Raw genomic sequence first — 18057 nt, forward strand, 5'->3', positions numbered from 1 at the left:
GGATTGAGAAGCCATTAAGGATTGATTTGGGGCTTCCATAGCTTGATTTGGTTGCATTTGGGTAGCCTTTAGTGTGACTAGAATCAAGTCAAAATTTCTTGGTTTTGGAATGCTTGAGAAGAGTTTTATGTCACATTGTACTTGATGTATACAAGCACATGGGTTGCTTTAGCTAAGAAGTAGCTTGTTCTTCTTCATAAGAAAGGGGTTAGCTTGTGTTCATAAGCAAGAGATTGACTTGCTATTTTGAATCAAGGGGTATGTCTATTAATAGAGAATAACAAAGAGAGATATAACTAATGGTTTGGTAAGATCATGATGTCTATGGGCTATATTATATAATCGACTACTCCAAGAGGCTATTATTGGTGAAGATGTCCTATATTAATGCATTGCGGTGTGTCAAGTTTCTCACACCATTTTTCAACCTTTTTTCATGTATAAGGCATCTATTTTATCACATAAGCCCATTTCTACGACCTTTCAATGAAGGTTAATTGAGCTTGCACTTCAAAGAGTATTTGGCTTGAGATTAATAGCCATGGAATTCCAAAAAGATTTACAAACAGAGTGGTATGTGCTGAGGTGTGCTTGTGCCACTATGGCTTTGTCTTTACCACTGAGGTGAGCACATGATTTTGCAAAATTTTTGGTCTCATAATTGACCATGTCTTGTTTGCTTCGTGTACATTTGGCTTAGTTTTGGGCTCTTGCTGCTATTTTAGCTAAATTTTTGGCTTTGTTGGACACTCTTATTACTATTAGTTGGTCTCTTTTGAGTTTGCAATTGGGCACATCTTGGTATTTTGGTGTACATGATATATTGGCAGCTATTATAACTTCTTTTTATTAACTTATTTTTATTGACTTCTAAAAATTCACTATTTAATATTGAGAAATTGGATGGCACCAACTTTTCTTATTATTGAAAAGAAAAAATCTATAATGTGTTGATTACAAGAAGCAACTAAAGCCAATCAAATGCAATTGTGTTAAGCTTGAGGACATGGATATTGATAACAAATGTGTTGGCACGTTTCACTATTATGTTAACTCTTAAAGTTGATGTATTTTAATGTAACATCATAGAAAGTGGTACATTTCGTGTATGAAATTTCTTGGGGACTTATATGAGAAAGAATGTGTGGTGTTGCAAGTTTATTAGTTGAAAAACTCATTAATCTCTACATGGAGGAAGGGGGGATCCTATGTCTAACCATCTGAATGCTTTTAATACTAGTAAGTAAACATATAATAAGATCACTTTTTATATTTTGGTTAAGGATATGTTCTTCTTGGTCACTTTCCTCTGATAGTTGGGATACTTTCAAGACAATCATTAGTAACTCTAATTCTAGTGCACTCATTGTGAGAGGAAGGTCAAATGCTAGAGCAAGGCAAGTCAAGGAGTAAGTTTCACAGTAAGAAATATGTGGAATGCTTCTTTTATAATAAGGACATATAAAGGAGGATTGCTACAAGTGAGAAAACAAGTAAAAAAGAAAAAATCAAAAAGCAAAGTGAAGATGATGGCAAATGCTAGGAGATGAGGATGCATCCATCTTGGTAATAACTATGCATGTGGCATTGTTGGTAAGGGCATATTTATTTATCACTTTTTTCCTTGTGGGATGTACAATATTTTTTAGACTTGACTAAGAGTTAGATGAGTATTGGATAGCTTGATGATTATGGCCATAGGGTGATCTTTGGAGGTCATGTATGAAAAATTTACAAAGGGCATACGATCTAGTACTTTATATTCATTGCACATTTTTGGGGTTAAAGGCTATGTTGTAGTTGTTACTAAACAACCATCATCTTCTTTATGGCATCACTATTCAGACTATATGTCAATTACTAGAATGAAAGCTTTGTGCCATTAGAATTATCTTCCATATTTGAACTTCTTTGGTCTTGGTTTTTGTGAGCATGGTCTTTTTGGTAAAAAAACTAAATTATTGCATAAGAGAGGTGATGGTACTAGAAGATAAGAGTGCTTGGATTTGGTTCATAGTGATTTGTGTGGGCCTATGCCCATGGCATTATTGGGTGGATTTTTGTATTTTTTCACTTTCATAGATGATGCCCCTAAAAAGTCTGGGCTTACTTTCTTTGTAAAAAGAGTGATGTGCTAGATGCATTTCCAAAGTTATTGGCATTTGTAGAGAACCAATCAAGCAAAAAGCTTAAGTGCTTAAATCATTGTTAATAGCGATGAATATACTTCTCATACTTTTATGAGATTTTGTGCTAGCTATGGTATCAAAAGCGATTTGACAACTCCCAAGAATCATGCTCAAAATAATGTGGTTGAGAAGATGAATATGACCATTCAAGAAAGGATCCATAATATGCTAGTCTCACTAATGGGTTTTGGGTTGAAGCCATAAAATAAGTAGTACATTTGATTAATAGGTCTCCTAGTAAGCCATTGGATGGCAAAATTCCAAAGTAGTTAATTCATTTTCTTAAGAGCAAACATGCACTACCATGTAAGTGGGTGCATAAGTTGAAGGTATCTCCATCTGATGCATTTCTTAAGTACATGACTAGAATTGGTGACCAGGGGATTTAAGAAGGAAAAGGGGGTTGACTTTCATGAGATCTTCTCACCAATACTCAAAATAACCACCCTTTATATAGTGCTTGCATTGGTTTTCAAAGAAGATATGGAGTCGGTTTAGATGGACATAAAGGAAGCTTTCTTGCATTTAGATTTGCATGAGAACATTTATATACAAAGGGTTTGCTGTGTAAGGCAAGGAATAGTTGGTATCTAAGCTACATAAGAGCTTAGATGGTTTAAAACAAGCTCCTATGGCATGGTATCATAAGTTCAATGCCTTTATGCAATTTCAAGGTATACTAGAAGTGAGATTAACTACTATCTATACACTAGGAAGGATAGGGATGGTATCATCATGATATTATTCTCTATGTGGATGGCATGCTAATTGTTGGAAGTTAGTCATGGAGATGGATGCACTAAAGAAAAGGTTGTACGAAACCTTTGACATGAAGGACTTCAAAAATATTAGTCATGTTCTTGGCATGCATACATGTGGGATAGAGATAAAGTGATACTTTATTTGTCCCAAAAGGAATACACTAGCAATATATTTAAGCATTTCAATATGGAGAGGGGCAAGGCAATCGATGTCACTTTGTCTCCATATTTGAAACTTTGCCAAGAGGATAGCCCTAAGTCAAATAAGTAGAAGGCTAAAATGGCCAAGGTCCCTTATGCATCCGTAGTTGGTAGCTTGATGCATGCCATGGTTACTACACATCCGAACATTGCTTATGTAGTGGAAGTGGTTAGTAGGTATATGTAAAATTCTAGCAAGAAGCACTAGGAGGTAGTGAAGAGTATCACAAATAATTTTATGGCACTTGAGCTAAGTGCATATGCTTCAGAAAGAAGGATGTATTTGTTCTTGGATATATAGATGTTGATTTTGTAGAGAGTGTAGACTCTAGGAAGTCTACAATATGTTTTGCTTTCACATTCATAAGAGATAAAATGTAATGGGTCTCTCGGTTATAGCCATATGAGCACTTATCTACTCTTGATGCTAATTATATCGTGACCATTGAAGCATGCAAGAAATCTATATGGCTTACTTCTCTAGTGGAAGATTTGGGTATTGCAAGAGAGGTACCAACTTTGCATTATGATAATCACAGTATCATCCAATTGGCATGGAATCTTTTTGTTCGTGCAAGGATAAAGTATATTGAGGTGAAGTAAACACTTCATTAGGAAGGTTCTTGAGGATAAGAAGATTAAGCTTGTCAAAGTTCACACAAATGACGACCTTGTATATCTTGTTATATAAAGCATATAGCTTTGAAGATTGAGCTTATCAAGATTCACATAGATGATAACCTTGCAAATATTTTTATGAAGAGTTTATAGTCTTAGAACTTTGCATACTATAGATTACTAGTGGGCATTGCGTAGTATTTCATTGGCTACTCTCTCTTAAAGACACATTGACCTTTAAGTGGGGGTTGCTAGGGTAAAGACTAATGGCCAATAGTTAGGTAGGCACCCCAAATATGATTACACATTATATAGTGTCATATAAGTGAAGATAACAAAGAATAAGGGTACCTTTCCTTATACATGCTAAACCCTCTTGTATGCTTCTCTCTTTGAACAAACTTTCACTTTATAGCTCCTACCTTGCATCCCACCATTGCTTCCCTATCACATAATAAACCATGGAAAAAGACAAGCTATTGACTAAGTTGTTTAAGCAACGGACATAAGAATTACAAGCTAAGTTTCAAGGGGAGTTAAGTACAATTTATTAGTATTCTGTAGCCCTTTGAGCATATATGAATATGTTTTCAAAATAGTTGCAACCCCTTGATGCAAGGTGAAAAGCAAAAATGGTAAACTATGGAAGTTGACATAGCTTCTGTAGTTGCCTTTTAGGAATGGTATATTGAGCTAGAGAAGCTTATTGAAAGAGGTGTTTAGAGCTTGGTACTCGATCTCTAATTGATCATTTACTTTCATGTCTAGGATTTATGAAGTGCTAGTGTATTCTTTCATTTCAAAATTAGTTGTGACCTTAATACAAGAGAGAGCTACTTTGATGGATATGATTAAAAAGTTACTTCAATGCATTTGAAGACAAAGTAGAAAAACCCTATGAAGCTAAATGTCAAGAGAGTGCTACACAAATGTTTCAAATAGAAGAGACTTTGAGTGATGTTGAAGATATAGGAAAAATTATAGCACAAGTAGTCAGTGACATTAGTATGTTGAAATTCTTGATGTGGTTGAAACTCATTAATTGTTTGTATATTTTGAAGAAAAATGTTAGGAAACTTGTGGCAAGGGATGCAGAGGACGTCTAAGAAGCTATAAATTATAATTTCTTAAAGCAACTTAGTCAATGTAGTCTTTAGGAGCAACAATCATCATCGTTGTTCATTCCAAAATTGGATGCATAGGAGATATGGAGGTGGAAGTTGGAGGTGCTAAGACCAATACTACAGATTTGGATGTCCATAGATCCATTGGACCATAGTTGGAGGATGAAGAGGGAGATTTTGATCCAATTGTTGCTTATGGTTACTATTAGCAAGATTGAATACACATCCCACATGTTCAGGAGCACCAATAATTTTTGTAGTGCATTTCATACTTAGGGTTTCCATGTTTTGTAAGGCCTTAATTAAACAACTATGCAAAAGTGTTGTAAGAATTCTAATACTACATTTGGCTCTATTTGTGATTACTCAAGTATATTACATAATAAAGATTGAGGGCTATTGTGGGTTTAGGTCTTGACTTTCAAAAAGTAAATCCACTAAGCTATCTAGATGCCAGTTTATGGGTCTACTTGCATGTAGGTGCAAACTAATTCATATTATTTAATAGATAGTTAGGCCTAATTGGCTCCTAAAAGAGGTTTATGGTAGTGAGTCTATATTTCTTTGTATTTACAATATTTGTTCATGTGAAAACAAGACAACACAAAGAGCATTAATCAAACTTTCTATGATAGATTTTTCTCTTGTTTACTTGGATCACACATTTAAGCCTTATTTAAATGATTATTCTACTATTAAAATTTATGGTTAGAGAAAGTATACTCATCCCATTCTTAGTTTCTTTATTTCCCATCATGTCTATATTATCTTCTTTTTGTAAAGAGCTTGATTAGGAATACTAGATGGTTGAGATCTTTGTGTAGATTATGATTTGTACTTTTAGTGGGCATCATGCAGACCCAAAACTTATCCAGCCCAATCAAATGGCCCATGGTTAGCAATTTTGAATGCATAAGTAGGTCACTTCACAAACCTTGTCTCATATTTATAAACTATATTTGAAAGCTAAATCACATGTAGATGAACACGATTTCCTTCCATTGATTAATTTGAAGATATCCCATGTTCAATGATGAAGGAGATATTTAAATTGGCACTTCACTATATTGATATGCATATGTATATTAGTCCTTGAAGGATATCTTTTTAAGGAAGTTAGATGTTACACTTTGTTTTAGATCTAAAGCTTGGGTGATATAGGGGATAACTCTTAGAGAATACAACATTTTTTTTGAAAACCCTACTACTTACCCTTATTTTCCAAATTAAAGCTCTTCGATGGACCTAGGAAGAAATTAAAGCTCTAAATAAAGATAACGATTCATTCAATTCACCAAATGGATGAAAATGAGATCAAATTGTGCAAAATAAGTCTCATTAGGTAGGAATTCAAAAGTTCAATGAGTGCATCTATTGATTAATTTGTTGTCTCCATTGGCAACCTTAATGAGTACAAATAATAGAGGTAATCATGATTGAATGCTTTCGATTTTTTAGCTAAGACTAGTCCCAAATCTCTCAAGACTCCTTGGTTAAAATTTTAGCTCCCATAGTGATCCATCTTGGCCTTTATATTTAATTTCCCCAATGTTGATAAAGAATAGTCTTTTCCATGAAAACTCCTCTAAGGTAATGTAGCCATAATATATCTAAAGAGTGCATGGATATAACAAATGTGTTGACATTTAGGAGATAATGCAATAAAATTAATGGTAGAAGCCTTTCCAATACTTAATGGAGGTTTGGGATTATTTTTAGGATTTCTAGGAGGATAAAAAGGAGCTCAAAATGAGATTTTTGAATGAAGATTTTGTTGCTTAGTTAGCAAGACATGACAATTAATTTTATCTCCCTAAATTTGCACCAAATATCATGTGTGAATTAGATGTTGAACATCATCAAAGCTCTGTCAAATAGTTTAAATCTCTTTTGTTTGAAGTGTTTGACAATGTAAATAAAGACTACAACAAGATCTTGAATGGTATTGTTGTGGCATAGATGATGAGAAATGTAGAAGATTTCATATTCATATGAAATTTGGAAGATGTCATCTTTGTATGTGGTGTGGCAGCATGGATGCCTATAACATGGAGGGTGAGAAATGTGGAAGAAGACATGGTTGTATGAAAAGTAACTTGAATGAGACATGGGGAGGAGACATGTTTATATCAAAAGTAACTTGAATTGGGATACTTCTAATTTCTCTTACCCCAATAATTTCAAACCACCAAAATTCCAAACGAGTGATAATTTCTTTTTTTTTGGGGTGGTTTTTCTCATGCTCTTAACTAAAAGTCCCGTCAAATATTTATGTAATAGTTGCAAAAGTCCTCTAGATATGAAATCCCTATCAAGGGTGTGCCATCATTTGGAAGATTTTGAAGTTATGAGTAGAAAATGATAGATTGATAATATAGAAAAATATCATAAGCAAGACTGCAATGCCAATTGTGTGAGGAAAGGATCTAGAGAGGAGAGACAATGAAGGTGTGATCCTCCGAAATAAGAGAGAGAAGCAAGGCATGTGAGACAATATAAAGTAAGGAAGAGAAGGAGCTATGGAATTTTGAAAATAATAGAAAATGTAGAAGAGACAATCATATCCATAAAAAGTGAAAAATACTTTTTGATGTTTATAAATGTAATTCAATGCAGCACCAAACTATTTGTATAATATGAAAACTATGAAAGCTAGAATTACTTCATTATATGGTAATGGTATCATGCTCTTGCACATGGAAAAAATAGCTCAAAACTTTTACCTCACAAATAACTTGATCAAATAAATAATGAAATATAGCAATTCATATTGCATATTGGTTATTTTGCTCATAATAAGAGCCCAACAGTGTGTTGTGAAGTCCAAAATATATATAATGGAAGTTCATTAGCTCAACGGATTGATTGGAATAGTACTAAGGAACCTTAGATTATTATGATTGGATTTAAATTTTAGTCATATGTTGACATATATGTAATGGAGTTGACCATTTGATTTTCTTGGATTAGTCTAAACTACACCTGATCTATGGTTGATGAATATTGTGGATAATAAACCTCTCATTACATCTTTTCTATGTGTGGCTTGCTCCATCATTATGATTAAGAGATGATATTATTTAAGGGATTGCATTGAGATAATTGATTCTTCTTGCCTACTCATTTGTCATGACTCTAATTGATGCCATGTGTGCTATTATCTATTGTGGGACAATCACTTCCTCATCAAGCCTTTGTTTGGGTATATTGATATCACAAGTGGCCACTATCATTTTTAAATGTGATGAAGCACTATAAGAGCTAAATGAACTCTCATTTTCCAGAAGATTACACATTAGTCTCTACTTGCCACTATGCCATTAGTGGCCATGGTCTATTCTAGCCTATCTTTTTTGTAGGCTTGATAAAGTTGCCAAAAAGTCTATTTATTGCAAAGTATTGATGGTTGTTGTATCAAAGCTTTGACCTAGATGATGATCACACTTGCACATCACACATGTTTCTAGCCCACTTGAAGCATGATCTCCAAGCCTCTTCCAACCTCTTCTATGGTGGTACATTTCAGTCTCAACAATGTCTAGTTGACTTATTAGGTCCACACATATTTAACTATTTTCATAAGGAGTGTTTGAGCTATTAGCCAAGTGTAAAATGTTCAAGATTTTTTTTCAAACTCCTCTAGGTATGACCAATTAGGATATAGATAATCCCTAAGATATGAAAGTATTGTGAATGTAATGAGCTGGTAGAAGGTTACTTAGTTTACATACTATTATCTAAGATGTTTACTTGTGCTTTACTCATACTTTGGTTATTTGAGATCACTTGGTTTAAATTTTGATTTTTTCACCAAATCATGGATAATGTCTCTAATCTTTAGAGTTTGAAGGTTTTGGATCAGCTTGTGTATGGCTACTTTTGCATCCCCTTTTTTCTCTAAGAAATATTGATGACTTTATAAAGTTTGTTTTTTAATGAGACCTTTGAACTCACTTAATGGTTTAGCTAAACTTGGGGTTAATAAAGATCTTAAATATTACTCTAGTGAAAGGGCTAATAATGGGTTTTCCTTGCATTACCTACCCCTTTTCCTTGCACTATACACTTATCTTACTATCCTTAAAGTGCAACTTCTAAATACACGCTAATGTGGCTTCTCTCTTTTGTTATACAACTTGTGAAATATTAAAGATATTATTTTTACATTGAAAAACAAGTCAACTTGAAGCCAATGTATGCGCATTTGTTCATTTAGTTGCTTTTTAAGTTTCCCTAAGGTTGATCAAACTTAGCAGATAGAGTTAGAAAAACATTATTTTGTAAATGTCACACCTTGTGGCTCTAGTTTTGATCTCAAGAGACAATTTTATAACTCAAAAGATTATATAGTACTATGGAGACAATATCACAATAGTGGTTCATAAGTTAATGAGAATTAATAGCTCAAGAGAGCATATGTGTACATCCTTTAGGTTGGGTTTGCTAGCTTCTTGCTAGGTGGGACATGGATAACAACTACGTTCTCACTTTGTCACTTGCAATATGAACTAGTTGCAAGGCCTTGGCATTCTTCTTCTTTATGGATACATGTAATAGCTAGACCCATTCACTTGCTAAGGCTTGGAAAAGCTACCTACCATGGACTTCTATAGACAAAAGACCCTTGATTTTTTGTATGTTAAAAAACTTCTATTCATACTTATGGAATTTCTTTGTTATAGTAGTGTGTGCATGTGTGTGTGTATGCATGAGTTTTCATGGGAAGAACTATTGTGGGAAGTTTTTTTGATTAGGGATACATTTATTGGATGCTTGATTCATTTCAACTTAGGGGTGAGCCCATTATCCCATTGAGTTAGATTTGGGGTCTTTGGGAGGCACTTTGTTCTTTTTATATTCATCACGCTTCAAGTTGCTCTTAAACCTGCTATAGTATTGAGGAATGCCTTTACTTTGCAAGTGAAAAATTGGAGGGAAACATTCATCACTTGAGAGAACGATACTTTGGAAAGTGTCACCATGTGTTAATGCTAGTATCTTAATGAAGGAGCATGGCTATGCTTGGGGACTTTGGCTATTTCTCTAGTTGAGGGGCTCAATGTTCATGTTCATATCTCTTGTTGAGTCACATGACCTATTTGCATCCCTCTTGTAATAAATAAATTACTCATAGAGAGAGAGAGAGAGAGAGAGAGAGAGAGAGAGAGAGAGAGAGAGAGAGAGAGAGAGAGAGAGAGAGAGAGAGAGAGAGAGAGAGAGAGAGAGAGAGAGAGAGAGAGAGAGAGAGAGAGAGAGAGAGAGAGAGAGAGAGAGAGAGAGAGAGGTTTTATGGAGAAGGATTTTAGAGTAATTTAAGTGAATATGTATGTCAGTGTGCACGTGTATATGAAAGGTTTAATATAAGTTCTACATAAAAATTGCTAGGTAGTAAAGCATTTGTACAACTTACACTTCTTACAATACATGGCAATATTAATGTTTGATGTATGTAAATTTTTTATTAATGTGTCCTTATGAGATAACCAAGGAGTAATGTGTGTTTGCACACATGTGCATGCACACACATGCACATGTGCTTTTGTGTGTATATGGTTGCATTCATGGATGCATATCTTTTTTTGTTAGTTAGTTAGTTTGTGTGTGTGTGTGCGCGTGCATGCGTGCGTGTGTGCCCGCGCACGCCCATACGTGCATGCACATGCTCTTTTGTGTGTGTGGTTGCATGAATGCATGTATATCATTTTTTATCTCCATGTGTGTGTGTGTGTGTGTGTGCACGGGCACGCCCATATGTGCATGCTCGTGCTCTTGTGTGTGTGTGGTTGCATGAATGCATGTATATCATTTTTTATCTCCATGTGTGTGTGTGTTGGGGGGGGCATGCATGCACATGCACACATGCTAATATATGTGCATGCTTGTCATTTTAGAATTCTGGATCCAAGTAAATATCAAATTTTGATACTTGTGAACTTGTGATTAAATGAATTTTCTTTCTTACAAACTAGAAATAATGCTATATACAATCATTAAGGTTGTACTTGAGAACTAAGAAATTGTCAAAAATTTTATGGACTTGTATTTGTGATACACGTGCATGTTATAGCCATAGAAGGATCTAGGAAGTTCAAGAGAGGCCAATAATTTATAGTCTTAAAAAGCATAGAAAGAGAGGCCTATAAAATTAAATCTCTATGCATGAAAATAGAGGCCTATAAATGTCTTATTTCAAGCATAATGAGACTATTTGTCAAAAGAATCTTGATGAATGAAATATAGTTTTACAAACTTCAACTATTTCCCAAGAACAAGTTGATGTGTTTTGCAGCTAATTGCTATGATCTCATCATAGAAAGGACTACTCATATTTAGTCACATTAATCTAAATGGTCAATTGTTCAATCATAACCATGCCAAAATTTGAGACATGTAGTTCATTGAATAGTTTTATTATTCTCTTAATGATTTAGCTTTGAATAACTGTAAACATTATGTGATATTTGCCAAAAGTGAACATTGCCGAGGGCTTACTTACTTTTGGTCGACCACAAGTACATGAAGGTCCATGATTTGCTCATACATATTGTTTGATTGTAATAATTTCCAAAAAGTGGATATTACCTTGGTTTCCTTACTTTTGGTAGACTATTTCCTTTTGGTATGTAGGAAAAAGGATTGTTGTCTAACTATAGCCCTAGACTAATAAAATCACTCTACATTGTTAGTGATAAGTGTGGGCTCTCTTCATGCCTACAAATCAATTTCATATTGAGCAATTGTTGTGTATCATATAGACAATTCCAAGCAAGTGGAGATAAAAAACTATAAATGCTTAGATATTGATAGAATAGTAAACCTTTCAACAAAGTGGAGGTACTTAGAGTGTTATCCAATTGAGTATCCAATATGGAAGTTACTTATAAATAATGGGAAAAGTGAAGACATATGACTTCAATAGAATTACCACTTGCAAATAATTGTGCCAATAGCTTCCTTATCTTAGCTTGTAGAGCATTATGAATCTTTTAGATGAACTAAACATCAATTATTATTGATTTTATTATCACGTGAAAAGTTTTAAAAAATCTTGTACATATCCTATGGTTCAAATGATTGCATTCACATTTTACAATATCACATGTTGTCTAGTATTATGTTTGCCAAACCACAAAAGCTACAAAGGGCTAAAGAATGATTGATGTTAACTTGAAATATATGGTTCCTCTATTTTAGCCTATTATAGTAATAGAAATATGCTTGCATTTTGCAATCTCTTTGGGAATACTCAAACTTATCAATATATCAAGTAAAGCACATGTTTGCCCTTATTATATTCACTAACAAAATCAAATAAGAAAATATCTCAATAAACTTTACTAAAAACAGAGGCGTGGGCATATCAACTTGAATCGTATTGTTAAACTAATATTTTCTCATACCACATTTTGAGCTAAAAGCCAAATCTACCACAACCACTATACCGAGACTCTAAATCCACACAAACATGTGAACTATCCCTCTTACAAAAATACAATGATCCCTAGCACACTAGATATCCTAATATGTTTTAGTGTATGTGCCAAAAGGACATTAAAAAAACCTTGCATAATGGACTAATTCAGGCAGATGTGTTTATATGTGGCTCATAGTGTAGTATGCCACTTAAGTAGAAAACTAAAGATGTTGGGTGCATTGGGCAAAAAACAAGTGGATAGTCATCTTGATAACCCTATCGTAAGGACATGTGGACCCAAACAATCAAGTGGCTTTCTAGATGATTGATTATTAATGATGAGGTTTGATTAATCATGACTACTTAAGTGGAAAGTTAGAACTCAAACTAACATTCTACATGATTATTTAGGACAATCATGACTACCTAATTGGCAGGTTAGAACTTGAGCTAACATTCTATAAGAAAGGTAAGAAAGTATAAAAGGGACACACTCGATTATAGAATTGAAAAGATCAAAAGAGGAAATTTGAGAAAATTTTAATTCTTGTTGGTAAACACAATGATTTATCTCATGATTGTTGTTGATTAGAAAATGAAGTCAATAAGAACCAATTGTAAGAATTTGTTCAAAGATAACTTAAAGACTATGTTTAAACCCTCTAAAAGGAGGCACTTGAGATTAAAGAGGATATATGACATTGTTGTTCTTGATTAAATAGCACCTAATGCTTGCATGAATGCTTTGTTATGCAATGATCAAAATGATCCAATTGTATTAGGTTAAAATTGATTGAATGCCTTGAGAGGACCATTTTGTGCCTTGGCATGGCTGTTCTTGATTACTAGTTATGGTTAAATAATTACTAAGAAGTCTATGTACTTTAGGTGTATAGGAATGAATCAACATTGCACCTCCCCAAAGTCTTTGGTAAGGATCCACCACCTTGAGTTGGGAGTGTAGTTGCCTAGACCTTTGAGACCAATGCCTAAATGCAAAAGGTCATCCATGAGAGGAAGGTTCCTTAGCATGGCAACATGGAAACTGGTGGGGCTTTGGTGGTGTGGGTTGTCCCCATGGCTAGTCCTAAGATGAAGTATAAACCCTTTGTGAACCCAATTTATGAGCATTAGAGGGACGAATTCTATATAAGGTTAGGGTGGAACCTAAGAAGGGTTATGGAATTCAGTGGTTGAATACAAAGAAAACAAGTTGTATAAATTTATTCTCAAATAACTTATTAAAATTATTGTTTTCATTTTTGTCTATACACAAAATGATGTTCAATGAACCTAATGTGATGGGCTAATTAAGAAAGATGTTTTATATGTGGCACATAGTGTGGTATGATGCTAAAGTAGAAAACTAAAGATGTTGGGTGTGTTTTGTGGTAGGCGAATGGATGCCCATCTCCATGACCCTATCTTAAGGACAAGTGAACCTAATTAGTTGAATGGCTTTCTACACAATTATCTAGGACAAGGTCCAATCAAATATGACTACCTAAATGATAGGTTATAACTTAAGACAACACTATCTTAGGGTGTTGAATGTGTGACTATGATTTGGTTAGGGGGGCAACTCTTAGCCCCCCTCTCATTTCACACTCTCTTTGAACTAGATGTAGTATTAGGCAATCAAAGTCACCCTTCTCAAATGGACATTAAATTGTTGTTGGGAGAACCATACAAGTATAGTGACTTTGATTTCAGTCCTTTTGGATTTGGGCCTTGTTGTTTCACTACAAGATGGACTCTAAAATTTCTTGATTGGCTAACTCTGTGAATATTATGGGCTTGAGATAGTGCTATTCAAGATATGCATTCAATTGACTACTAAACATTACCTCTCCTAATTTAGTGAATATTATGGACTTGATTGGTTAATTTAGTGAATATTATGGGCTTGAGATAGTGCTATTCAAGAGATGCATCTAATCAACTACTAAACATTACCTCATCTAGCCTAGCTAGAGCATGTAGCCATAGAAGTATGGTGACTTTGAGGTCAATCCTTTTGGATTGGGGCCTTGATGTTTCATTACAAGGAAGAGTCAAAAACTATTTGATTGGCCAAGTTCATGAATCTTATGGGGTTGGGACAATGCTACTTGAGAAATGCATTCAATTATCGTATGTATATTACATGACATATTATAGCTACAACAAACAATGTGTCGCTAATTTTATTGATTTATGGCCAAATGACTAGATATGTGATGTAATTCTATGCTAAAGTTATGACCTTTACTATTAGGTACCACCTACTAAAATAGTACCAAGCTTCCAAAGTGGAAATTCCTCTTGAAGTTAGTTAAGCCACCTACATTCAATGGAAAAATATCCAAGGTTGAGATTGACACTAAGGTCTGGATCAAAACCATGGAGGATTATTTGTTTGTACTAGGCACTAGCACTACAAATTGAACAATGATTGCCCATTTCTATCTAATAGAGATTTGTTATCATGACAAAGAGATAACAAAAGGTGTTTGGAATTACAAATAAGAGAAAATCTAATTTGTCTCTCCTAGATTTTGTTATTTATTTCATGATGAGTTCTAGATAGGTAGATGAAGGTGTTACCTACTTCAAAACCAACCAATCTTAGTTAGATCTTCATCTCTCTCCTACACAACACTACTTGCCATTTCACTTTCTTCCTCATCTTTGTGTTAGTCACAACTTTTCTCACTCAATGCCACATCATGCTCTTCCTTGATGATAAAATTTGCATGCAAGTTCTTCATGTCTAAAGCAGCCTCTTTAATGAGGATATAGTACTACTATAAATTATTCACCTTTTGATGGAGGATTCACTTCCATCATGGATTCCTATTTGGATTATTTTTAAGAATGATAGTTAACCAAGTTGAGGATAAAGGTAGGGTTCTACATCTCACATCAACTTTGATCGATTGATGGTCCAAAACCTTGGGAAATCTCTCACCATGAAAACATCTCAATAAAAATAGCTTTATGGAATGAATGGGCTTTCAAAAACTTAGGAATTCTCTCATCATCATATAGAGTAGTAATAAAATCACTCCAATTGCTAGAGTTAATTTGTGCTTGCTTCTTGCAATGATAGTTTACTTCATAAGTGCTCACATAATCCCCTTTGTAATATAGCATATCTTTCACATAGGTTCATATTAATAACATTATAAATAACCCACCTTACAATAGAGATTAGTACACAACAAGTAAGTAGGTTAAGACTATTGGTATTAAAGGAAATTTCAAAAGAAAGGTAACCCTTATGAGTCTATCTGGTGCACAGATCGGTCGCCGTATGTGTGCATACTGAGCGTCAGAAGGTCCCCAAGAACAAAAGAACTCTACTTTTTGCACACAAATCAATGAAGAAAGCTTGCACGACATGAACAAGAGACCAATTGGGTGCAATCTCCCCCCATGCCTTGTGTGAGCGCTCCACAAAGCATGTATTTAATATATTATTCATCTTCAAGCTCAAATAATAGCCCAAATTACAAAATAGCACGCTTTAGCTTTTGAGTTTGCTTTTGTGCCAATAAAGAATTAAAGCTAATGGGCACCCAAGAAGTCAGGCGGTACCCAAATACAATGTCCAATACAAGTATTTAAATCGTGTGCCCATGCGCATACAAAAATAATAAATAAATATTGAGCACTTTAATAAATAAGCACGACAAAATATAGGCACCATGCCTAAGATATACGCCCATTAAAAATTGATGATAAATTTGAATACACACTATTCTCCAATGCTTTCCAATGCCACTGCTACTTGCTCTACGTATCAACTGAAGCATTCACAATTGTTAGAAAAATAATACAATTAAACCGACAAAAGTGAATACCTAGCAGTCTTCAGCTACATAAATAAATTGGTTAGAAATCAATCCTAACCTTAATTTATTACGAGTGTGCGCTCTAAACTCATAAACGTTTATTAATTTAAATATGTATTTTGCAGAATCACCTGCTATGGAATCACCCATGTACACATAAAATTAACAAAACGCCCGAAAAGGATAGGCGTCCCTATCGACTTCTCGCACAAAGAATCCACTTTGTGTATGAGCCCCGGTAATAATAAAATTTTACGAAATCCACTACAAAACCTCACGGAGTCCACCGTGGAATATGCCTCCTGGCATCATACCCTCGGGGTGGGATAGCAATTGACCACAATTGCTATTAGCTCAATGTGGAGCTAGCAGAGTGGGAAAAGCATTTAAGTCTCTAGCGTGCATCCATTGGGCCTCTTCAATAGGATGATTTTTAAACTTGACCAAATATCTAGAATATCTATGGCCAGTTCTAGTGGTCATAAAGTCAGTATCTATAATAGTTTCAGGCTCAAGGATTTCAGTTTCATCATCTAGTAAAGGAGGGTTTTCATAGACAGGGTGTACATGTAATTGGCCTCTAAAGGGTCGTAATAAACTGATATAGAAGGTGTTGTGGATTTTCCAATGTTGTGGTAGTTCTAGTTTAAATGCATTGTCATTGATTTTGTGTATAATCTTGAATGGTCCATAAAATCTAGGTGCTAATTTCACAACTGGGTGTTTATCTACACTTTGTAATCTTCGTTTTTCTATTCGTAACCAAACATAATCATCAACTTTCAAATTCATAGCCTATGTTTTCTTATTTGCTTGTTTTGTATATGATTGCTGGGCTTTGGCAATCATGTCTTTAACCTCATCAAAAATAGTGGCATGCATGTTAGTAATATCATCAGCAATTTGAATTTTGTTTGATAATGATGCAACAGGTGTAGGCAATCGATATCCATAAATAACTTCAAATGGTGCTTTCTTTGTAGTTGTATGTGGTGTATTATTATATGCAAACTAAAGTAAATGTAGATGTGTATCCCATGTGTATGGTTTTGAAATGGTGTAAGCACGCAAAAGATCTAAAATAATACTGTTAGTAGCTTCTGTTTGACCGTTTGTTTCAGGATGAAATGCATATGAAAAATCAATCTTTGTTCCTAAGTTAGCAAACAAAGTAATCCAAAAATTATTACAAAATCTAGAATCACGATCAGAAATAATAACTTTTGGTAAACCATGGTTAGTGAAAACAGTTTTCAAAAACAATTGAGCAGCTTGAGATACAGTTAAAGTTTTCTTGTATGGAATAAAATATGCTTGTTTGCTAAACCTGTCTACAACAGTCCAAATCATATCATGGTTAGCTTTAGTGTTAGGTAAACCAGTGATAAAATCCATTGAAATCTGTTTCCATGGTCGTGATGGAATAGATAATGGCATTACTAAACCATATTGTTTACCATGGCGTCTTTTAACTCGTTGACAAACTAAACATTCAGATACAAAGTTAGATACATCAGTGTCCATATGTGGCCAATAAAAATCTTCAGTCAATGTACACAAAGTAGATATAATTCCTCTATGACCTTGATATGGAGGACAATGAATGTCATGCAAAATAAATGATCGAAATGGAATTGTCACACATAATCTTTTTTCATAAAACATGAATCCATTATTATAAGACAACGAATCAATAGGAATCCAATTATTTGTAACTAGTTTATTCCAATTAGCTTGAAAAGTAGGATCTTGATGATAAGTATCTTTCATAGAGATAAGAGAATCAAATGATATCACAGAAATATTGTGAATTGCCGGTCTTCTACTCAAAGCATTAGCTACAACATTCTCTTTTCCTGGTTGATATTGTATAAGGGGATGAAAACTTTGAATAAAAGCAGCCCATTTAATGTG

Source organism: Lygodium microphyllum, chromosome 22 (assembly GCF_053477565.2).
Source record: "Lygodium microphyllum isolate KBCC chromosome 22, Lygodium_microphyllum_v1.1.10, whole genome shotgun sequence".
Taxonomy (NCBI): domain Eukaryota; kingdom Viridiplantae; phylum Streptophyta; class Polypodiopsida; order Schizaeales; family Lygodiaceae; genus Lygodium; species Lygodium microphyllum.